General features: G+C 39.8%; 1 long non-coding RNA gene across 1 annotated transcript; it reads left to right on the top strand.

Annotated features, from left to right (window-relative positions):
- Nucleotides 1-18946: 18946 nt before the first annotated feature.
- Nucleotides 18947-24628, top strand: LOC122560967. The gene is made up of 3 exons (XR_006314867.1): nucleotides 18947-19064; nucleotides 20943-20963; nucleotides 24565-24628. It is a non-coding gene; the product is annotated as an uncharacterized LOC122560967 (long non-coding RNA).
- Nucleotides 24629-25132: the final 504 nt, after the last annotated feature.

The raw sequence follows: 25132 nt of genomic DNA on the forward strand, positions 1-25132 counted from the left end.
GGATTCATTCCCTGCACTGGCCTCTGCTCCGGGCCTCACCCCCTACACCAGCCTCCGGTCCAGACCCCATTCTCCGTACTGGCCTCTGCTCTGGGCCTCATTTCGTGCACCTTCCTCCTCTCCTGGCCTCATTCCCTGGACCGGCCTTGGCTCACTCCCTGCACCAGCCTCAGCTCCGGGATTTGTTCCCAGCATCAGCCTCCGCTCCGGGATTCATTCCCAGCATCAGCCTCTGCTCCAGAACTCATTCCCCACACCAGGCACAGCTCTGGGACTCATTCCCCACACCACCCTCTGCTCCAGTACTTGCCAGCTCCTCCATTTAAGTCCAAGTGAAAACAAAACACAGAAAAGGAGGACAAAGAGGAAGAAAGGAGAAAGAATGGGTTGAACAAAGGAGCTCCGGCCGGAGTCTTGTTAAAGGCTCATGTATGACACGACAAATGTAATCCTGTATTTATTTTAAAATGACTGGCACGTATACTGATTCCTGAACTCTTGCTGTGAAATGCTGAACGATTCTACACAGAATATCTGCAAAATTTCTTATCTCATTGTCTTTGGTCTAATCAGTTTGAGATCACTTTGCTCTGCTGGACGATATTTTAACCATCTTGTGAACACTGTGACTGATCTTCGTGCATGTCTTGTCAGGATTAAATGCTGCATAAATTTCTTTGAATTTTCCTCTCAGTTGCTGGTAAAAGGGTAGTTATTATTCTTTCTACAAGAATGATGTCTTCCTTTTCTATCTGATGCCTTTGAGAGAGTATCCACCAGTACATATGCCTTGCCTAGAACATAGACTATAACATAATTTTATCTCATTAGTCTAAACCTAGAACTTTGTACATGTAGACACATCTGAGATTTCTTTTGGTCCCATTAACATTACCAAAGGTTTATGACCAATCTCAACCTTTCAGTTGAGAATTTCAGTTACCTGAGGTAAATTGTCAACCTTTCACGTTCCCATATGCATGCTAATTCTTCCTCAACTTTGGGTGCTGACCCCTGTTCAGTTTCTGTCAAAGCTTTTGCTGCAAAATATAAATATCTTCTTGGTTGATCAGTTTATAATGCTTCTAAACCTGAACTTGATGAATCTCTGATCACTATAATGAAGAAACCTCAACTGTAATGTGCGAACAGCTTCTCTTTAAGCTTTTCAAAAGCTGAAATTTATTCCCTCTCCAGTTCCATTACTGGCCTTACTTCAAAAGTAAGTAAAACTGGCTAAGTTAGGAATAAAATTTCCCATTGGTTTCAGCATGTCTATGAAAAATATACTTTATTTATGCACTTCCGAACCAGATACCTTTGCCTTCCTTAGATCCTCCATGATACCTTGTTCTTAGATTATGTGTCTGTAAAATGTCTGCAGAATTGGCATTTCTCATTTCATGTAATGCCTGTACTCTGTACCACCTTTAACATGTCCATGACCCTTTGGTCATATTATTATTTCATTTTACCAGTAAAATATCATCCATCGGACAAATGGTCCTCTGTTACCCTTGTACGGTTTTAGACATTGTCCTTTGGAAAATTTCTGGTGCACAGGAGATCCCAAATAGTAAGTAAAAACTGAAAGAACTGTGAATGCTGTAAATCAGAGACAAAAAATAGAAATTGCTGCCAGATCTGCTGATCTTTTCCAGCATCTGTGGAGAGAAATCAGAGTTAACATTTAGGGTCAAGTGACCCTTCCTCAGAACGATGCCAGACCTGCTGAGCTTTTCCAGATCCCAAATAGTAGGTGACTGAAATAATACCATTATTTAAGCGTATTTGCTAGAACTCACTATCTGCATCCAGTGTTTTGAAAAGTTTGCTTGGTACCAACTTTGTCAAACTATCTTCGACTAATGAAGTAAGATAGATTTATTTTCTAATTCCTTTGTTTAATTGAGTGAGATCCACGCACAATCTTACTTCTCAGTTTGTTCCATTTGCCTTTGGAACAGTTACTAGCTCTGAGCCCTATTGCTTCAGTTCCATCACTGTGTGGTAAAATCATGCTGGATTAGGATGAGGAATTTTCCTGCTCAGTGCCTAAGGATCTTCTTGCAGAGTAATGTGATACTCCTGCTTCAACTTGCCAAGATATTCCCTCATCTTTATTCCTAAGTAATGGATCCATTCTGTCTGAGAGATTTAGATGAATTTCGACTCAAGAATGAAGAATTCTGATTTTTTGCTACATAGAGTATCTCATTTACATCTTGCCCTTTGTGACTAAATATCGCACCTGATGTTTTGTGTCTTTTGGAGTTTTATATTCACTGGTCTAACCTTGATTAATTTCAGCCATGGCAAGCTGCTTGCCAATATTAAGACACTTGCTCCTGTGTTGAGTTTCAATTTTGCTTCAAGTCTTTGTACCTTTAGGGTTTTGGTCCAGAATCTGTTTATTTGACCTCACCTAGCTTTGTAACATTAATTTCCTGAACATTTTTCTTGCTGCATGAGTTCTATTTCTCTGAAGCTTTGCCCTTTGCAGAACTTTTCCTTTGTTCCGAAGGAGATGAAGGTGCTGCTAGCTTATAGCATTTTTAAAAAGTGATCTAGTTGACCACATCTACAGCACTCAGCTCCTCCAGTCAACATTATTTGCGTTTTTTTAAATTTTAACCTACATCTTGTATAACACAGTATAGTCAGTTATGCAAATTCTCATGCTTTTGGTCATTTGTCAGGCTTTCAGCAAGAGTATAAAGTCAAGTGATGGTGAGCTCTCATCATCACTGTCTTCTTGTTGGTCCTCCAGTGTCTGATCAGATTGCACTGCTTGGATATCTGGACGAAGGCCAAGTGCAAAGTTTTGAGGTAGAGAGGGGGAAGAGTAAGAGGTGCATGCTTACACCATGTTAGAAGCGAGTGTGGGATGAAGGTGAGGTGGCATGTGGAAGGAGGATTAGATTATAAGGATATTGCCACGTTGTATGATTTCAGCTCTACATCTGATCACTATCTTTGTTATGGACATCCCTATAATGACCATTAGGACAGGTGTCTCCTTCTCTGCCTAGCTCTTGATGTCTCTGCTTGTGTGTTTCCTTCTCATACACCTATGGCGTAAACCACCCTGCTGATCTTTATTGCCTATTTATCCATTGCCAAGATGACAATAGTGCAGGACCACCTCATGTTTCCCTGCCTTGTCGTGGAGTTGTACACTGTCGCTGCAAAAAGAGAAAGCAGAGTGTTACGAATATGAGAAGTTCAATGTGTGAAGAGGATGAAATGACAATATTTGTGGAGAATGATGATGAGGGTATGGTGTGAGATATAATTTAAATGAGCCTGGTTATGAATGTTGCCCGTTCACATGGGGTACCAGGAGAGAGGCAAACTGCAAGTGGTGTCAGCTTAAGGAATGCAGTGCAGGGAAATGCTGAGAAAGTCAGGCTGTTGGTCTTGACAATGACTCAGCTCTCCTGCTCTTATATGATCACAAAATCTTTTGCAGCACTGGATCTAGCTATGGGGAGTTACTCCTGCTGTTCAAATTCTGGTCTCTGATGACCCTTTAAGCCTTTGATTGACTGGTGTGGCTCTTCATCACTGGTTGTGTAACCTGGACGTGGGAAGAAAATGTCCTGGCTGATGTAAACATGTGCAGTGTTGAGAGAAACAGGCTCCTATCCCAATGTAGCCCTTCTGTTCCCACCACACTGCAGGAGGCTACTTCAAATAAAATTCTGCCCAATGGATAACACATTGGATTTACAATATTCTTCTTCCCTTTTTACTTCTCTATATTTTCCCTTAAAATTTGACCTACCTGGGCATAGATTTGACCATACCTGGTGTCCTTTCCAATCCCTTCACTTCTGGTAATAGCATTTAGCTATAGTCCAAAAAGGACAACAGACCTTTGTCTCCATCATAGAAAAATATGCAGCTTAGAGAGTAGCATCCTCTCCAGGTGTGGGAGAAGGAAAGAACCACAGGCAGTACACAGTAAAACCGGCACTATTAGCATCACACTCTAGCCCCTTAGCTAACTTAATAAATAAATCTGAGGACTGAGGTTTGAATCCCATCGAGACAGATGGTGGAATTTGAATTCAATAAAATATATCGGAATTAAGAATCTACTGATCACTATGAAACCATTGTCAATTGTTGGGAAAATCCACCTGGTTTACTAATTTCCATCAGGGAAAGAAATCTCCCATCCTCACCTGGTCTGGTCTATATGTGTCTCCAGATCCACAGCAATGTGGTTGACTCTTAACTGCCCTCCGAAATGGCCTAGAAAACCATTCAGTTCAAGGGCAGCAAGGGATAGACAATAAACACCGGCCAGCCAGTGACGTCCACATCCCACAAGTGAATAAAAAAATTCCTCACTCTTCTATGTCTCTACAAATTTCAATTATTCCATTTTGTTGCTGTTAGAAAATATATTTCTGCTCACAAACAAGTTGAAGCACAATGAAGTTCAAATTGATGATTTATTGTATCTTATTAAAGATAGATCTAACTTTGTGTGTCAATCTGGTGGATGCTGTGCCAATATATGAAATGAGCACTACTCTGTTCACTTAGAAGTGTTTGTGTTCACACCTTGTACTAATAGAATGTGTTTTCTTTGCCACATTAGAAGTTTCTCACAAAATAACACCACTGTTTAGATTCTGCTCTAGGGACCTTATAATGTTTGTCCTACAAAAGATTATGATGAGAAGATTAATATTTAATAATATAATGACTAACATTGGATTGTTCACATAAATGAATGGGTTATTCATTGTGTGCGTACATTTATTCTGTTGGACTAACGTAAAGTACTTGATTAGTCAACATAACGCAATCACCTATAAATAAAGGTTTAGGTTGGAACCCAGTTTAAGTTTAAAATGATAAAATGGCATCCATTGAAAGACTTGCTTTGAATGTTTTCCTCATTACCTTTGCTTTTTGTGCCAAAAACTACTGTGCAGCACAAGGTAAGGGAGAGATCCATCTCTACCAAAATGTTAAAAAATCTCCATGTGTAAAGATGATATTAATGTCAGAGTTATTAAGAAACATAAAGAAACAAGAAGAGATCATTTAAGATGACTTTGTATGAATTTGCCAAATCTTGAAATTGAACTAGTACCATCATACTTGTGCCATCATCCAGGAATCCAGCATTCCTTCAATTTGTGACAATAACTTCCAAATATTTGCTCCAATCTCGTGCTGTTTTTGCTGTTTACAGTGTAGATTATTTGACAATGGCGATATGAAAACCATTTGACTGAAATGTCTTTTGCAGTTAACAAATGTGATCCTGACTTTTATCACACTGATTATGTTGCAATGTTACCTATTGTTAAGGGTGGACAAAACAGGTGGGTTTACCCCTTAGAATTCGAATGAGAACTAAGGAAGAAAAATTGCAGGTTTTGATGTAATGTTTTCTGTCTTCCTGAAAGAAGAGAGTCAAGCCAGGGAAATATATTTTCTACCTGGTCTTGCTTCAGCAGCTGACAAACTATTAGCTCAATCACAAAAGTAAGATGCTGGAGCTCTGAATTAGAGAGTAAGTGTTGGAAAAACTCAGCAGGTCTGGCTGCATTTGTGCAGAGAGATACAGAATTAATAAAGAAGAGTCATTGATCTGGAGGTGTTAACACTGTTTCTCTCTCCACAGATGCAGTCAGACCTGTTGAATTTCTTCAGCACTTTTGGTTTTTATGTTAGATCTTCCACTTATTTGTAAAATAGAGATAGTGGGGTAGATTTCCTGCCTGAAAGATCTACCTCTGACCAGAGTCAAGTTATTGAACTTGGTTTTTCAAGTAATTGTTGACATGGAACCCAGACACGAGAAAGAAACATAGCACTGTAACTCAATTTCTGAAAATGATTCTGTAACTGGTGGTTGGTACCTGTTGTGGGGAAAATTAGCAGTCTCAGAGTCAGAATCATGATTCAATGACAGAGTTTATTGTACAAAAAAACCAGAGCTCTGGGGAGAGAGAGATATCCGTCAGCCCGGTTATCAGCTGCGAGCCGTCTCCCACTCTTGGAGCACGTCACGATATTTTATGCATTTCATGGTATAATGGTCCAGATATCGAGTCTTCATTTGTGCAGCATGGATTGTTTACAGAAAACATTACAAAGTCATTGTCAGTTTCAGGGGAATGTTACAAAATCATTGTCAGTTTCAGCAGCTACGCAGAAGTCCATTGCTGCAGTAATTGGTCATGATCGTTCTTCCTGAGAAGGAAGATCGTTTTCCATTACTGCAAATATAAAGTATTAACACTAGTATAAAAGCAGTCTCAGGTAGTTAACATTTCTATTGAAGGTGGTGGCAGGACTCAGATACTTCGGCAGGCAGTGGACATCACTGTTGTGTACTCTCTCCCCCACCCACCTTTAACTAATTATCTATGCTCTGTATCTATTGTGCTGGTATCCTGTTGGCCTCAGGCAGTATCTGTGTAAGCTTTGTTGTACTTTTCCATGTGATGGCTCAGTGGCCATCTTGTGTGCTAAGTGACCAACTTATGGCTCAGTGGCCATCTTGTGTCTGTCTGCACCGTGTCAGCATGCCCCATGTCAACTCCCACTTTGTAACTAAGTATGAATGATGTGCTGACAATCATCATGAGGCAGTCACCAAAGTTAGGGCATCTAAAAGAATTGGAAAGAAAAGAACATGGTACCAATGTCAAGAAATTGGATACTGCAGACTGGAGTAATTAGTAATGCAATAGTTTTAAAATAAGTAGAAAATAGTTTAAAATTGTTAAAAAGCAGAAGTTGAGGAGTACATTTATGAATATAACTAACTGGGTGAGTAGCTGCTTTTATAGTGTCAGAGATTCTACATATCAAGATTCCTTGTTTTTTGTGATATCCTTGGAGGACACTGATAAGATGCAATTAATCCAAACTTGAAGAAAGTTTCAAAACACATTTCAGCTGAAACATTGCTAAGTTATGATGGTGACTATCTAAGGGAACATTGAGGGCGGTGAAAGAATTGTTGAAAGAAAGGGAACAGCAGTTGGGGTTTTAGGGAATGATGTCAGGGTCGGGTGTGGTACTGCTCAGAACAATTCAGTGATGAATGTTGTTCCTTTAGTGTTCCCATTTCACATTAAGCAGCTGCACAAAGTAAAACTGGCAATTTTTTTTAAAAACAGTAGCTTCCAATAACATAAATAGGTTTCACTGTAACATTCACTTTGTGGAGGCCCAAGTGGGAAGCAGAGAGTAAATTTGCAAGAACTAAGGCCTAGACATGGCCAGATTTATAAAGACAAGGCACTTGGGATTCCTGGCACTGTGAGGCACCAGTGCTAACCACTGAGCCACTGTGCCACTTCAGATAATGGCACACTGCCCATTTGGACATTGGCTGCCCTAAGTTATGGTATACAATTCTGGATGCCTTCAGTGATCAAGACAAGTGGCCTGGAGTAGTCTCAATGCATTGGAAGCATCTCCAACTGTTTGAATGGGTGTGAAAGTAATGCAGGTAAATAGGTACCAGCCCTTTGAATAAGACACAAAACTGATGAAAGATCATCGAATTATACCACAGCAAAGTTCAAGATACTCAGGAGAGACAGGAAAACTATCAGGAGATGAAAAACGGTATATTTTACATTGCTAATTTCCTCATTGTATCATTGCTGCTAGATGGAATAACATGTGGAGGCAAGCTTGACAGTGTCAGTGGATCTTTTAATAGCCCTAATTACCCAGGACACTATCCAAATAATGCAGAATGCACCTGGTATGTACATATGCTTGAGTAGCACAAAATAACAGTTACCTGTATGAGGTCACCCTTCAACCTCCGATGCTCCAGGGAAAACAGCCCCAGCCTGTTCAGCCTCTCCCTATAGCTCAAATCCTTCAACCCTGGCAACATTCTTGTAAATCTTTTCTGAACCCTTTCAAGTTTCACAACATCTTTTCAATAGGAAGGAGACCAGATTTGCACATAATATTACAACAGTGGCCTAACCAATGTCCTGTACAGCTGCAACACGACCTCCCAACTCCTGTACTCAATACTCTGACCAATAAAGGAAAGCATACCAAATGCCTTCTTCACTATCCTATCTACCTGTGACTCCACTTTCAAGGAGCTATGAACCTGCATTCCAAGGACTCTTTGTTCAGCAACACTCCCTACTACCTTACCATTTGCTTTCCCAAAATGCAACACCACACATTTATCTGAATTAAATTCCATCTGCCACTTCTCAGCCCATTAGCCCATCTGGCCAAGATCCTGTTGTAATCTGAGGTAGCCCTCTTTGCTGTCCACTACACCGGCAATTTTGATGTCATCTGCAAACTTACTAACTATACCTCTTGTGCTTGCATCCAAATCATTTATGTAAATGACAAAAACTGGAGGACCCAACACTGATCCTTGTGGCACTCCACTGGTTACAGGCCTCCAGTATGAAAAACAACCCTCCACAATCACCCTCTGTCTTCTACCTTTGAGCCAGTTCTGTATCCAAATGGCTAGTTCTCCCTGTATTCCGTGAGATCTAACCTTGCTAAGTAAATCTTTTCCAAAGGGCTTGGAACTCAGGACTGGAAAGTGAGCCCTCCTAAAGGATGGCTCCAGTAACCAGGAGTCCAGTGATAATACAATGCTAACAATCTGACTTAAATTCAAAGTTAAGCAGAAAGTCAATGTTTGGTTCTTCTATAAAGGGTAGTGTCCCTCCTACTACAGAAATATACCATAACATGCTGGAACAGGTTAATTAAATAATGTTTTAGGATTCTTGTGGTCAGTGATAGTGTCCAAACCTCTGGACCAGAAGGTCAGGGTTCAGCTCTTACCTGCTTCAGAGGTGTCTCATCACATGCCTGAACAGATTGATTTCAAAAATACTTTTGTTTTCTCAGCCTATTCAAATCCAAGGGTTTTGTAGTTCAATGGCAGTATCTCTATCACAAGACCAGAACACTGAGATTCAATCTGACCTCAGTATGTGATGGTCATGGAGATGCGTCATAACATATTCAAACAGGTTGAAAGTGAAAAGATTTCCCCATGCCATTCATTTCTGACCTCCTCTCCTGAACGATTGCTTAAGTATGTAGTGCCCTGATTGACATCTTGTGATCTCTGAGGTCAACAACAGTCAATGGAGCAATGGCACATACACTCAAAACCTCATCTTCCCTGTTAGCTAAGGACGTAGTCTCCATAAACTTGCAAGTTGTGACATAGCAGCTGCAATATCCTCACACACAAGATGAAGACTGCTAGGATGAGGCTGTTGTGGTAGATTTGAGGCAAGGTGGATGATGGTGACAATCTTCTAACAGATGTTTCACACCAACACACATGGATACTTTCTTGTGCTACCTTGCACACAGTCAAAATTACTAAAGTGCATTGGAAGAGTTATTGTCAGGCTTGAGATAGCCTTGCAGTAGTACATTCCTCCAGTCTCCTGGGAGGCTGAAGACAACGAGTTCTCCATTAACAAACACAGCCATACAAAATTAAATGGAGCATATGCTGCTGAGCGCCTTGCCCAGGAGTCAGGTCAACAATCAACTACTAAATAGTTGATGGTTACATGGTGGAACCTTCTTAAGATTTCCATTGTCCTGATGTTAGGTTCCAACATTCCTACAACAACTTGAGTTAAGAAATAGAAATTGTAGGTCAAAACCTTTCTTGATAATAATAATGCCAGAAAGAAAATTGTAGATATATTCAATCAGGAGATGAAATATAATGGGTTATATCTACTTATGGAAAATTGTATTTTATTCTTGAACAGATTGATTTGGTTGTCTGAATGACTGATACCTAATACTTAGTCTTTGGTTTACATGTCCTGTGCTGTTGATATTGTTTGCAGGTCTTTGTGGATACGTTGCCCAGTTTTTGAAGTAAATTATTATGGGAAAAAGGATGATGACAAAATACATTTTTAACTGATAGTCATTGTCTTACCAGTTTAGAAGTTCCATCACATGTTCAAAGGATTGTTTTGCAATGTATGATGAGCCATCAACAAAGGACCATCAACAATGGATAGTCAACACGGTTTTGTGAAGGGTAGATCGTGCCTCACAAACCTTATTGAGTTCTTTGAGAAGGTGACCAAACAGGTGGATGAGGTAAAGCGGTTGATGAAGTGTATATGGCAAGTAAGTTGCTTGATAAGGTTTCCTGTGGTAGGCTATTGCACAAAATACGGAGGCAGGGGATTGAAGTTGATTTAGCGGTTTGGATCAGAAATTGACTAGTTGAAAGAAGACAGTGGGTGGTGGTTGATGGGAAATGTTCATCCTCTAGTTCAGTTACTAGTGATGTACCACAAGGATCTGTTCTGGGGCCACTGCTGTTTGTCATTTTTTATAAATTACCTAGATGAGGGCTTAGAAGGATGGGTTTGTAAATTTGCAGATGACACTAAGGTCGGCTGTGTTGTGGTTAGTGCTGAAGGATGTTGCAGGTTTCAGAGGGACATAGGTAAGCTGCAGAACTGGGCTGAGAGGTGGCAAATGAAATTTAATGTGAAAAAGTATGAGGTGATTCACTTTGGAAGGAGCAACAGGAATAAAGAGTACTGGGTTAATGGTAAGATTCTTGGTAGTATAGATGAGCAGGGAGAGTTTGGTTTCATATACATAAATCCTGAAAGTTTCCACCTAGGTTGATAGGGTTGTTAAGAAGGCATACAGTGTATTAGCTATTATTGGTCAAGGGATTGAGTTTCAGAGTCATGAGGTCATGCTGCAGCTGTACAAAACTCTGGTGCGGCTGCACTTGGAGTATTGCGTACAGTTCTGGTCACTGTGGCACGGTGGCTCAGTGGATAGCACTGCTGCTTCACAGTACCAGGGTCCCAGGTTCGATTCTCAACCTTGGGTGACTATCTGTGTGGAGTTTGCACATTCTCCCCGCATCTGCGTGGGTTTCCTCCGGGTGCTCTGGTTTCCTCCCACAGTCCAAAAATGTGCAGGTCAGGTGAATTGGCCATGGTAAGTTGCCCATAGTGTTAGGTGCATTAGCCATAGGGAAATGGGTCTGGGTAGGTTACTCTTCGAAGAGTTGGTGTGGACTTGTTAGGCCGAAGGGACTGTTGGTGTCCGCACTGTAGGGAATTTAATCTAATTATAGGAAGGATGTGGAAGCTTTGGAAAGGGTTCAGAGGAGATTTACTGGGATGTTGCCTGGTATGAAGGGAAGGTCTTATGAGGAAAGGCTGAGGGACTTGAGATTGTATTCTTTAGAGAGAAGAACATTGAGAGGTGACTTAATTGAGACATATAAGATAACCAGAAGATTAGAAAGGGTGGACAGTCAGAGCCTTTTTCCTCAGATGGTGATGACTAGTATGAGAGGACATAGCTTTAAATTGAGGAGTGATAGATATAGGACAGATGTTAGAAGTAGTTTCTTTACTGAGAGAGTAGTAGGGGCGTGGAATGCACTGCCCGTGACAGTAGTAGACTTGCCAACTTTAAGGGCATTTTATTGGTCATTGGATAAATAAATGGATCATAATGAAGTAGTGTAGATGGGCTTCAGATTGGTTTCACAGGTCGTTGCAACATTGAGGTTCGAAAGGCCTGTATTGCACTGTAATGTTCTACGTTCTATGTTCTAACAACAAATGCTCCTAAAAATTCAACAATTTGCACTGGATCAAAGTATACATTTACATCATTGTCCAATACTATGACCATTTAGTTTAGATCTTATTCTTTTAAAACAAGTGCTGATTTTATTGCATACTATTACTCCTTGCCAACCTTCCAAAGTAAGTCTGTGAAATCTCTTGTTTATCCACTATTATTTGAATTAACTATATTAACTAAATACAAAACAATTTAAAGTGTGACAAGAAGCCAGTAAGTTACAGCAAAGACAATCCATTGTATTCCGATTTAACTGAATCCAATTTTAATTTCATCAAAGTACATTAAAGAGAAGTTCAAAAAGAAATGAATTGTGAACATATTTACTCACCATTGTTCTTTGAATTTCCTTGGAAGCTCTTGTTTCCCAAGACACATTCACTTGTGCATGTCCCCTTCCATGATCTGAGGCCTTGGACGGGTGCAGTATCGGAGAAAGTGAGGACTGCAGATGCCAGAGATCAGAGTCGAGTGTGTGGTGCTGGAAAAGCAGGTCAGGTAGCATCCGAGGAGCAGGAAAATAGACTTTTCAGGCATAAGCCCTTCATCAGGAAAGCCCTTCATCATGAGTGTAGTACCAGTTACCACTTCCATGGTGACTCTGTAGAGTATAGAAGAACTGCAAGCTGATTGGTTACCAGCTCTTAGTGGATTGAACTTCTGCCCTGGCGTCCTTGATCGAAGGGAAAGGCCTACTGCAACCTTGTTAAATACTTGATTGTCACAAAATATGTTGACTTGAAGAAGTTAAAGCCATCTCATTTCCACAAGATTCTGCTATATTTCATGTGTCTAGACAATGCTCAGAAGATTGGGTTTGGATTCTGAGCAAAAACTGAAATCATTACAGTAGTTCTGCAAAGCTAAGAGTTACATGAATAGCAGTGGCTGGATTTTGTCACGATGAAAGCCTTTTGACAGTCTGCAGCATTCAGGATTGTATCTTGTCAGCCAGAGCTGCCATTCAAATTAAAGGTAGGTGCCACCATCTAATCAATTAGATGGCCATGTGCTTCTGTGCCACTGTGGGGACTGGACCTTAAATAAAAAGACGCAAAGCATGATGGTGTCATCACTATCGTGTATGTGGGGTCTGCAGACATGGAAGTGAGGCAAAAGTGAGGATTGCAGATGCTGGAAACCAGAGTTTAGATCAGAGTGCGGTGCTGGAAAAGCACAGCAGATCAGGCAGCATCCAAGGAGCAGGAAAATCGACATTTCGGGCAAAAGCCCTTCACCAGGAATAGAGGCAGGAAGCCTCCAGGGTGGAGAGATAAAATCAAAGACATGGAAGTGAGTCAGGCAGGTCTCAGTGATAGGTTGTGCACATGGAATGTTGTCAAGAAGTGTTGCACTGGAAAAGCACAGCTAGTCAAATAATATCTGAGGAGCAGGAGTGTCGACATTTTGAACATAAGCTCTTCAGAAGACTGTCCTGCTTCTCGGATGCTGCCTGCCTGGTCCAGCGCCACACTTTTTGACTCTGATGTCCAACATCTGCAGTCCTCACTTTCTCCATGGGAATGTTGATGAGGACTGGCAGTATTATTGCCTGTTGCAATGTTGATTTCCACTGGACAGTCCCTCTAAGTGTATTTAAGAATGCACAGGGAGGGGAGGACTCCTCCTAAATCTTTTGGGAGGCTGCCAGGATTTACCTAGTGGTCTCTACATGTAGCAGAGGCCTACAGTCCCTCTGCTGGTGAAATGCCAGAGGTTGGGGTGGGAGAAGACACCATTAATTGATCACACATTTCTGATGAAAATTGACAACCTGAAATGTTAACAGAGTTTCTCTCGCCACAGGCGTTGCCAGACTTGGTAAGTATTTTCAGTTCTTTTTTTTCGTGTCTAACAGACATTGCAGAATGAGGGTATCTTTCAGAGTCTCACTTGGGATCAGAGCCAAATTCTGGAATGAGTGACTTAATCCCAGGTAATGCTTTAAAAATCCAATTTAATGACTAATTATTAATGATAATGAAATAACAATTAGAAATAATAATAGAAAAAAGAAATAAGGAGGAAGGATAACTTTATTTAAAGGAAAGAAAACACATGTATCAAAAGGAAGGAAAAAAGACAACATTACTGTGGAACAAAATGGTAAAATAATTCTCAGTTCATACATCACCAAGTTTCTGAATAACCTTACGAGGACATGGATTCTCCGGTCAGTCACTCTATTGACTCTCTTCCTCTGTAATCTACAAAACTTCTCTGGATGCAGCATGTTCATACTTCCCAAAGTAAAAGTCTTTATCAATTTCTTTTCTTAAACTTTGTGCAGGCTTAGCAGAACTCAAGCTGTTTAAATGTCCTCGCTGGTATTTCATAGAATCAAAGAATCATAGAATCCCTACAGTGTGGACACAGGCCATTTGGCCCAACCCTCCAAAGTGTAACCCACCCAGACTCAATCCCCCACCCTATTACTCCACATTTCCCTTGACTAATGCACCTAACCTACACATCCCTGAACACTATGAGCAATTTTAGCATGGCCAATTCACATGACCTGCACATCTTTAGACTGTGGGAGGAAACCAGAGCACCCAGAGGAAACTCATGCAGACACAGGGAGCATCTGTGTTTCTTAGGTTAGAATTTTCATCCATCAAACATCATCTTCACATAGTTGACCACACAATGTATAAGGGTATTCATTGTTCTGGATAGTACTAGTAATGGGGGTCAATCTGGTGACAATAGTTCCTCTTTCTAGATAATAACTTTATTTCCTGCAGTAGTAATAAAATAATTCACTTGAAAATTGCAACTGTGAATATAACGCACAAGGAAAGTATTTGAGAAAAATTCTGAATCTACAGTCAATAATATTACTACTGATTACATATTTTTTAAACTAAGCAAGGCGCAATCACATAAGCCATGCTTGATGATGGACATTGAAATCCTGCTGCCCGTGATGCTTCTTCCAAATGATGTTCCATATGGATGAACATTGGTACATCAGCTGAGGAGGGTGGCCATGTTCTTGAAAAGCCTCTGGTGAATAGGGCCTTCTGTGGATAATCCATCTCTTCATAGAACTTTACCTTACTGTTGGTACTTCGGTTGTTGATCATTTTACAAAGGCACTGCAAGCGCATCCTTTTCCCGATGATAGGTGACAAAATTCTCTTCCCTCTCTGAGCAGATACACCCCAAACAAAAATCTCAAAAATCCAGATCCAGGAATGCCACCAATTTTCCAATAGCAGCAGTAGATCTGAAGTACCTCATCTGCAGGTTGGATCCTGTTCCTATAAATAGCACTGATTGGGTTTTGCTCATGTAGCTGAAAGCATGTTTGTCTGGGAGTAATTAGCAGAGGCATTCAGTGGGTCCTCACATGAGAGTTTCAGCAAAGTGCATCAATCAGAAATCTCATGTTATCTGCTTATATATTGCATTGTGTACTGTATCTCCGTACCTAGCATGGGAAACTGCATGGGATGCTCAGGCACTGGCACTACAGAGCTCATTTTTGTATCTTTAGAATTTTTACAGTAACCTGAGACCTAACTGAAAATCCCTGCGCTGATGAGAAGCCCACCACAGTGAAATAGCATGGAACATAGGAACAGGAGTAGGCCATTAACACCTTCAAACCTGTTCCATCATTCAATGAGATCATGGCTGATCAGTGGCCGAACCCCATATCCCTTAATACTTTTCTTTAACAAAAAATTATCTTTCTTATATATAAAATTAACTACTGATCCAGGATCCACTTTTGTGGAAGAGAGTACCAAATATCCTCGACCTTTTGTGTGTAGAAGTACCTCCTAACATCTCTCCTGAATGGTCTGGCCCTAGTTCTCAGACAATGCTCCCTAGTTCTAGAATCCTCAACCAGTGGAAATAGCTTATCTTTGCCTACTCTGTCTTTTCCTGCTAATATTTTGAAGACTTTGATCAGATCACCCTTTAATTCTAAATCGTAGACATCAGAGGTCTAATGTGTAGAATGTCTCCTCATAACTTAACCCCTGAAGTCTCAGTATCGTTCTTGTAAACCTATGGTGTACTCCCCCAAGGTCAATGTATCCTTCCTAAGGTGTGGTGTCCAGATCTATGCACAATACTCCAAGTGGTGTCTAACTTGAGTTTTGTATAGCTGCAGCATAACTTCTGCATCCTATACTCCAGCCTTCTACATATAAAAGCCAGAATGCCATTAGTTTTCTTGATTATTTTCTGCACCTGCTCATGGCATTTTAGATATCCATGCCCTGAACCCCCAAATGTCTTTGGACAGCCACTTTATTTAACTTCATACCATGTAGAAAGTACCGGGATCTATTCTTTCTCGGTCTAAAGTGGATCCCTCACACTTGTTTACATTGAACTCCATCTGCCACAGCTTTGCCCATTCACTTAGACTATGAGTAACTGTTTGTAATGTTATTCTATTGTCTACAGTGTCCACACTGTCACCTTACTTTGTGTCATTAGCAAGTACTAAATATTGTGAATAATTGAGTCCCTAATACAGATTTTTGTGGGACACTAAAATAAAATGAAGAACTGCAGATGCTGGAGATCTGAATCAAAACGAGAATCAGAAGGTCTGGCAGCAACATCTGTTGAAGAGTCACTGCACTCAAAATGTTAACTCTGCTTTCTGCCCACAGATGCTACTAGGCCAATGCAATCGGACCTGCTGATCTCACCAGCAATTTTTGTTTTCCTTGTGGGATACCACTTGTCACATGCTTCCAATTTGAGTACCTACCAAATATCCCTACTTTCTGTTGTCTGCTACTCAACTAATTTCTCAGCCACTTGCCCTCAATTCCATGGGCTTCTACTTTAGCTAACGGTTTCTTATATGGGGCTTTATGAAATGACTTCTGGAAGTCTATATAAATAATAGCCGTAGTCAATTCCCTACTTATTATTTTAGTCATCTCTTCAGAAAATTCAATGAGGCTTGTCAAGCACGACCTACCTGATATGAATTCATGCTGGCTTTTCCTAATTAACAGAAACTTTTCAAGGTGTTCAGTTACCCCACTGTTGATTATAGACTTCAATGATTTCACAGATTATTAGGCCAGGTATGTTAGGCCACAACTCATTGCGAAAGAGAGGTTAAAATGGACCTTCTTTCTGTCCATTTTATAAAACTGAGCCAGACACTTATTTTACTGAATAATAATTCATAAATGATCTGGCATCTTTGGATTTCTAGATGAAAATCAATCAGAATTTGTTCTCTCAGTCTTAGCGAATGAAACCTGTGACAACTGTAGATGTATGGATGAGAATAAAAAATGATACCGTGCTCCCCATAGTCACAGGCTATCTCAGTTTATGCTGTTAAAGTTTGAATAAGATACTAAGATATCAGCTGGACAAGTGAGACAGAAGAGTGTGACTGCTGCAAATCAAAGGATACCCTTGCGCGATCAGAATAAGGTAAAGGTAGGGCAGAAATAGCCTTTTTGGTGTTACTAACTTTACATTTTTCATCATTGTTACTAGATTCAGCAGCATGTGGAATGAACTTTTGGAGTGTAAGTGGAAACTTTAACAGCCCAAATTATCCAAGACACTATCCGGATAATATAGTATGCATTTGGCGCATACAGGTGGCTGATCAGCACAGAATAGTATTGAATTTCATAGACTTTCAGTAAGTGACAGTGTTTCCATTCTTTTGTTACTATGGTGAATGATATCACACATATCTATTGACCAACAATGATTCATGTTGGAGTCATCTAAGAGGCATTTTGAAATTTGATGTCAACTACACAGAAAAGACGATTCACTGTTTTGCCAACTATACAGGGCCATCAGAATGACCTGTGTTCCATACATTTCTCAGGACAGAGAGAGATTTGCCTGAATGATGCACTAATCAGTTCTACTCTGGTTTGCTGTATCCCTAAATTATAGGAGGACCATAGAATCTTACAGCACATAATTAACACACTAGGTGCATGATGTCTGTCACGGATTCTTGAATGACTTGATTAATTAGTCTCAATTTCCTTTTGTCCCCCATAGTCATGCAAATTCTTGCCTTAAATGGTCTCGTGAATCTCCTTTTCAGTCTTTCAGAGACCTTGGTATCTTTCTGGATATGTGGCATCCAGAACTGAACACTAACTGAAGCTTAAGGGGTAAATTGCCAGTAAAGACCTCTCAACATGTCAGTCATTACAGATAAATAATCAGTATTGAGGTTTTAAACTGTACAAGAAAGGCAAGATGCTGATTCCTGCTCAGCTATATGATATCTTGCTTGGGGAAAAGAATGACTATCAGTTATTAGCAAATATTATTTAACCATGTAAAATGACAACTAAAATATAATAATATGCCTGAGTCAAACTGTGTACCTTTCGTTTTCACTCCATTCATTTGTAATATACATTTTCAAGGAGAACGGTAGTGGTTGATTTGTAGGTCATTTTTTTAACATCTTTTTAACAGCCTGAAGAGTGGTGGAAATTCCTTTGTGCCTGATTTTTAATTCATAATTTTACAATGAATGTAAATATTTTATCATGGGACCAATGATGATGCCAAGGATGTTGCTGCAAATTTAGAAGTAGAAAGAATTTGGCCACGCTTGAATGATAGAAATTATAGCTAGAAATATATTTTTTAAATTGCATTAAATATCAGAGAAAGTATTACAGCAATATTTGCTCAGATGGTTAGAGGCAGTGTGAGGTTGTGGCCTGGTGGTAATGACACCGGATGAGTAATCCAGAGCTCCAGGCTAATGTGCTTTACACATGGGTTCAAATCCCATCATGGTGACATGGGAATTGAATAAAATCCTGGAATTGGAAGGTCACCTAATTGCTACAAAAACACATCAGGTTCACTCATGACCCCTAGTAGTGGAAATGTGCCATTATTACATGGTCTACATGTGGCTCAAGACTCCCACCAATGTGATTGACTCACTGAGGGATGAGCAACCAATTCTGGCCTAACTAGTCATGTTCCATCCCATGGAAAAATAAATAAAAGTTAAACAAATTAGGTAAGTATCCATGTTAAGATAAATTATATTTGATCTGTGTAAAGGTTGGGCTGTGTTTGTTTTATGCTTCTTTATCGTTTGAATACATGGGGTCTCCTAACTGTGGCTGTATGTCTGTGTGTTTATGTTGCTGCTTGCTTTAATGAAAAAAATAATTCTATCTTTGATCATTCATTCCCCAGGTTAGAGGTTTCACCAGATTGTGCCCATGACTATGTTGCAATATACGATGGACCTTCAATAAATTCTCCTAAGATTGCAACAATATGTACGGGATCAAACCACTCATTTACATCATCATCCAATACTATGACCATTTATTTTAGCTCTGATTACCAGAAAACAAGTTTTGGCTTTCTTGCAAATTACTACTCCCGGGCACTGTTCGAAAGTAAACCTGGTAAATTTCTATTTTGTTGAATATGATTTAAACAGGATAGTTTGGTTTAACTTAGAATTTATTCACAACATGTGGGTATCCATTATTTGTTACCCATCTCTAGCTGACCTTGAGAAAGTGGTGGTGAAGTGAAATTCATATGCTGTATGTATATCTGAAGTGCTATTCAGGAGTTAGCCCCAGGATTTTGATTCAGTAACAGTGAAGGAAGAGCTATATGGTTCCAGAGCAGATGGTGTGTGGCTTGGAAGGGAGCTAATAGGTGATGGTGATCCAATGCATCTACTTAGCTTGTCCTTTTAAATGGCAGAGGTCACAGGTTTGTAAGATTCTGTCAAAGGAACATTGGTGAGTTGGTGGAATGCATGCTGTAAATTGTACAAACTGCTGCCCTGATTTCAGTTATAGGGAGAGTGAATATTGGAGGTGATGGATGAGGTGCCAATTCTGGATGGTGTCAAACTATTTGAGTGGTGTTGAGCTCACACTCATTCAGGCAAGTGGGGAGTATTCCAATGCATTCCTGTTTTGTAGTGAATGCTGAACAGGCTTTGAGGAATCACTGAATGAGTTACACTGGCTGTGCTTTTCCAGCACCACACTCTTCGGCAATGGTGCTCCATTTATTATGTTTCACCTTAACTGAATCAATCATCAAAAAGCAAGATGTTTGGCAGCCATTACCATTTACAACACCTTCAAATTTCTTGTTTCCCAAAACGTGTACAGATTATGAAAGCACACTAATACAAGAGTGAGGTGCTCCAAATACTGGACATTGAAAATTAAAATTGAAAATACTAGAAATACACATCAGCATGGGACAGTCATGGTCAGAGGAGGCTGTGGAGAGATTTAAAGATATAAAGAGTTGATTATGCGGACAGGAAGGAACAATTTCCCTTATTAGATTTGTTATTTGCAAAAGAGTATAGATTCAAAGCAACTGGAGAAAGGTTTAGAGGGAAGTTGAGAAAAAATTATTTTTACTTTTGGGGGTTGTGGAGGATCTGGAATTCATTACCTGAAAAGCTGATGGTGGCAGAAACCCTTACTCCATTTAAAAATATTTGTGTGTGTACTCGAATTGTAAACTACGGGTCTGTGGATCAAGGAATGGAAAGTGGGATTAATTGGATTTTTTTTTGTAAACTAAATTGCCTTTGTCCACATTGTAAATCTTCTAATATTTCTAAAAATAAAACATTTTATTTTTGCTATTTATTTTGCTAATTGCACCTCGCAGAGATCAGTAAATTTGGCAACTGGTTCTCAGGTGACTGTATCAGAACAATGGGTGAATCTAGGAAAATACATAATTTTTCTGTAAGAATTAGAAATGCATAAGAGATTGAAAGAAGTTTTCATTTTTGACTTTTTGCTCTTCTATTGTCTCATTTATAATTGTTTATTTTCTAATTTTCTATCATTACCATAATTTCAGTTGGCACAATGTCTGATGGTTTCACTTGAATATTCCAAAATGAATCTCTCCTTTACATACACAGATGAATTGTCAGAGTTCATATCAACTTTGCTGATTAATACATTCTAGAAAAACTACAATTCCCTTGGAATCTATCAATAGATTTTATCATCTATGGTTGACTAATCATAGCTGTAGTAACACAGCAGCACTTCAGCACCTGACTTTGTGGAGAAGAAAGGAGCAGACAAAAAGTCTTGTTAGGGTTTTCAAATAACGTTGGCTGCATTTATCAAATTTAGCAGCTTTATAGACCAGAGAAGTGTAATGCTATTAGGATGCTCTAAATATAAAGCTTACATTTTTAAAATCAATCCTATATTTTATCACTATTTATGTTTGATCAATTAATAGTGTATTTGAATATTTACTTACAATTTTTTTTTCAATAGGTGACAGTGGATCATTTTCAGGTAAAGAAACTACATTTCTCATTTCTGTTTAAATGTACACTAGCAGGAAATAATGAAAAAGTGAAAATAAGATAATTTTACTGCATCAAGATAAATATTTTTGTTTTTCTTCAAACTTCCCTTTCCCAACATTCTCCTTATGAGATTTTAATTCTGTAATAGCCCCTTTAACCAAATGATCGTTTGTTGTGTGTGAGCCCAGTTCTGAATATTCATCAGTTGCTCAACACCAAAGCACTTGTAATTAGCATTTCTAGACGTTATACAAATGCTGCTGATCCACATACTGGAGTGGTAAATAGGTCAGATATGCAAATAAGTAAACAGATGCCAGTAATGAAAATTAGGCAAAGTCATAGTGTATGGGTGATCATTTAAAAATCATAATCCATTTTCCACTATTAATAATCCTCTCTGAATCAGTATAGAATTCATTTTCACACATTTGAGGAGGAAATGTAACATAGAGATTCAGGGCAGAATCTTAATATGGGGACTTCTGCTTGATGCCCCAGTTTTATCATCTTGGATGCCCGACAATAATGTCTTGGGTCACCCTTCCAGGAAGAGGCTGCACTCAGCCCCCATCCCTAGAGCATGGCATTCAACAACTTGCAGTCTCTCAGAAACAGGAGAAAGTGAGGACTGCAGATGCTGGAGATCAGAGCTGAGGCAGCATCCAAGGAGCAGGAGAATCGACGTTTCGGACATAAGCCCTTCTTTAGGAATGAGGAAGGTGTGCCAAGCAGAAACATCATGCCACCTCCCTGATCCACCTGCAGGATGATTCTGCACTTTCAAGCTTCTCTTCGGGGTGCATCAGCATCTATCATTGCAATGCTGCCATACGGCCACTTTGTGCATGGGGCACTCACCCAGCTCATAGATTGGAGGAGACTGCACCTCAGCACTGCTTTGTTGGTACTCATTCACTTGGCATCTATATGAATGCTCACAGCATCCTGCCTTGCCTCTCATCACAGTTACAGAGCCATGTAGCTTGTCTCCTTGGTAAGCAGTCCTCAGTCAAGGGGGCGGATGTCTTGTCATTTGGCACATTGCTACATCAATCTCACACCTGATTGACAGGCCAGCAGCTTATGTAGCAAACAGACTATTTGTGCAGCAAGCAAGCAGCGTGTCTCAGTTTAAGGGGAGAGGTTCCCATTGAAGTCCATGGAAACACCTTCCACAGAGTGTGCAAAACAGAAATTGCTGGAAAAGCTGAGCAGGTTTGGCAGCATCTGTGGAGTTAACATTTTGCATCCTGTGATCCTTCCTCAGAATCCATAGAGGGTGTCCTGACACGGTAAGTCAAGGGCAGCTTCCGATACCAATACAGGGGCTTGGCCACAGTCAGGTATTCAGTTGGGGTGCTTAGTCAGGGGGCCTGTGTGTCTGCCATCCAGGGACTGGGTCACAGTCAGCCCCATGATTCCAGAGCTACCAGTCCAGAGGTTAATGTTAACCACAGGGAGATGTACAGAAATAGATGCACTTCTCATCCCTGATGGGGTTGTCCAGGTAGATTGATCAAGGGGATTGGCTATGATTATTGTATCTTGTCCAGCCAAGGGGCAAGAATTGGGGGCTATCTCACAATCCCTTTATGCCCTCCTGACTTCCCTCTTAAGAATGCCCCTACACGCCTTACAGTCTTCAAGAGATTCACATTTTCCGTTGTCTACACCTAATATATGACTCCTTTTCATTCTTGACCAAAGCCTCAAGGTATTTATTCATCCATTGTTCCCACCTCTTCCCTGCCTTACCCTTCACTCTAACGGGAACGTAATGCCTCTGAACTCTCGTTATCTCACTTTTGAAAGCCTTCCAACCTGCCAGTCCTTTTACCTGCGGACAATTTTCTCCAATCAAGGAACTTAGTAGATCAGGTTAAGGCTAATCTAAAGGGATTCTACAAGTACATTAAAATCAAAAGAGCAACTAGGGAGAGATTAGAGTCATTTAAAGATCAATGATGTCATCTATGTTTGGAAGAGATGCTAAATAAGTATTTTGCATCAATTTTAATGTAGAGAAAGAAATAGAGGCTAGAACACTTACTGAAATAAATATTGGTGTTTTAAAAACAGTTCATATTACAGCAGGGGAGGTGTGGAGGTTCTTAAAACATAAAGGTGGATAAATCTCTGGGATCTGATCAAGTGTATCCCAGGATATTGTGGGGAACTAGGGAAGGAATTGCGGGCCCCTCACAAAAATAACTATCATACCACCATAATTTGCCTCATTCCAGTTAAGAACTTTAACTTTTAGACAAGGCCTATCCTTTTCCATACCTATTTAAAAGTAAATAGAATTATGATTACTGGTCCCAAAGTGCTCCCCCATTAGCCCTTCAGTCACTTGCCCTGCCTTATTTGCAAAGAGAAGGTCAAGTTTTGCTCTTTCTTTAGTAGATACATCTACATATTGATATATGAATGTATTTAGCAAATTCCTCACCATCCAAGCCCTTAACACTATGCTTGGAAAATTAAAATCCCCTATTCTTACATATACCTGAGCTCTCTCTATATATTTGCTTCTCAATTTCCCACTGACTAGTACAATCCCACTAATATGATCGTCCCCTTTTATTTCTGAATTCCATATTGCTTCTCTGGACGATCCCTCAGAAATATCTTCTCTAAGTATAGCGTAGTTTTCCTTAATCAAAAACATAATTTCCTCCTCCTGTCTTGCCTCCCTTTCTTTCTTTCCTGTAACAACTAAACCACAGAACTTTGAGCTGTCAGTCCTGTCCCTCCCTCAGCTATGTTTCCATAATAGCTATGATGTCCCAATCATACATTCCCATACATACACTGAGTTCCTCAGCCTTACTGTAAGACACCTTGCATTGGAATAAACACAATTTAATTCTTCATATTCTCTAGTGTGCCCTTGCCTGATTTTTTTTCTAATTAACATGTTCGTTTCAGGTTGAGAACCATTCTAATTTGGGATCTCTTCTCAGAAACCCTTGTTAAAGTAGAAAGGACTGGAGAGGTGATCTGTGTGAGATTGCCACCCTCTGCAAAATCTGGCCCAATGTCCTACAGAAAATATTTATTTTCTGTGCATCAATTAGCTTCACTTCGTTTGTCATGTTACAACAATTCCTTGCACAAGTGTCCCCTTTTAAAGCACTGTCCCTTTCACATTTTCAATCCAGAGTCAAGTAGATTAAAATAGATGTGGTAACTTATAGTACATCTTGATGCTCTTTGTGCTTGACTTACATAAGTAAGTCTGACCAACTATTCCATCATAAAAATTAATAAAGAATTCAGCACTTCTGAGAAAGAGGCGAAAACAAACTAAGATGTTCTCATCTAACCTCCATCCAATGGAAGTGCTGGGACTGCCATGTGAATGGTAGAAAAGGAAAAACTTTGCTGCAACCTCCCCAGCAATAACTGGGAGGATCCCACTGTCAAATCTCAAATAAGATCTTCAGTAGTTGGATGAGGTACATTACTCATCAAGTTGTACAGAACTAATGGGACAAATTCTCAGGAAGATTCGAAATATTAAAAGACAAGTATGCTGCCTTTTTTATGCTACTTATTATTCATGTCATTGTGATTGTCAGGTGTACGATGTGGAGGAAGATTAGATGATGACGATGGATCTTTTGCCAGCCCCAATTACCCACAACACTATCCAAATAATGCACAGTGTATCTGGTATATATCTGTGGATGACGATGATAGAGTAAGATTGACTTTTGGTGAAATTCTGTAAGTGACATTTGCACATTGTAATTGTGTATAAATTTTCACAATAGATTCATTTAAGGGGTGTTCCTTGTACCAGATGAATTATTCTAAACTGATATCTATCCGACAGAAAAGATGTTATTGAAAATCGAACATCAGCGTTTGATTTATCATAGGTTCACAGAATAATTAAAATGAGAAACAATTAAGTGTCAAGATATTGTCCAGGTCTTGCTGCATTTGAACATGGACTGCTTCAGTATCTGAGGAATAGCAAATGGTTCTGAACATTACGCAGTCATTAGAAAACATGACCACTTCTGATGTTATGTTGGAAGGAAGATAATTGATGAAGTGGTGGAAGATGGCTGGGCCTAGGATAATAACCTGAGGAACTCCTGCAGAGATGTCCTGGGGTGAGATGATTGACCTCCAATGACC

The sequence above is a fragment of the Chiloscyllium plagiosum genome, chromosome 22, assembly GCF_004010195.1.
Source record: "Chiloscyllium plagiosum isolate BGI_BamShark_2017 chromosome 22, ASM401019v2, whole genome shotgun sequence".
NCBI lineage: Eukaryota > Metazoa > Chordata > Chondrichthyes > Orectolobiformes > Hemiscylliidae > Chiloscyllium > Chiloscyllium plagiosum.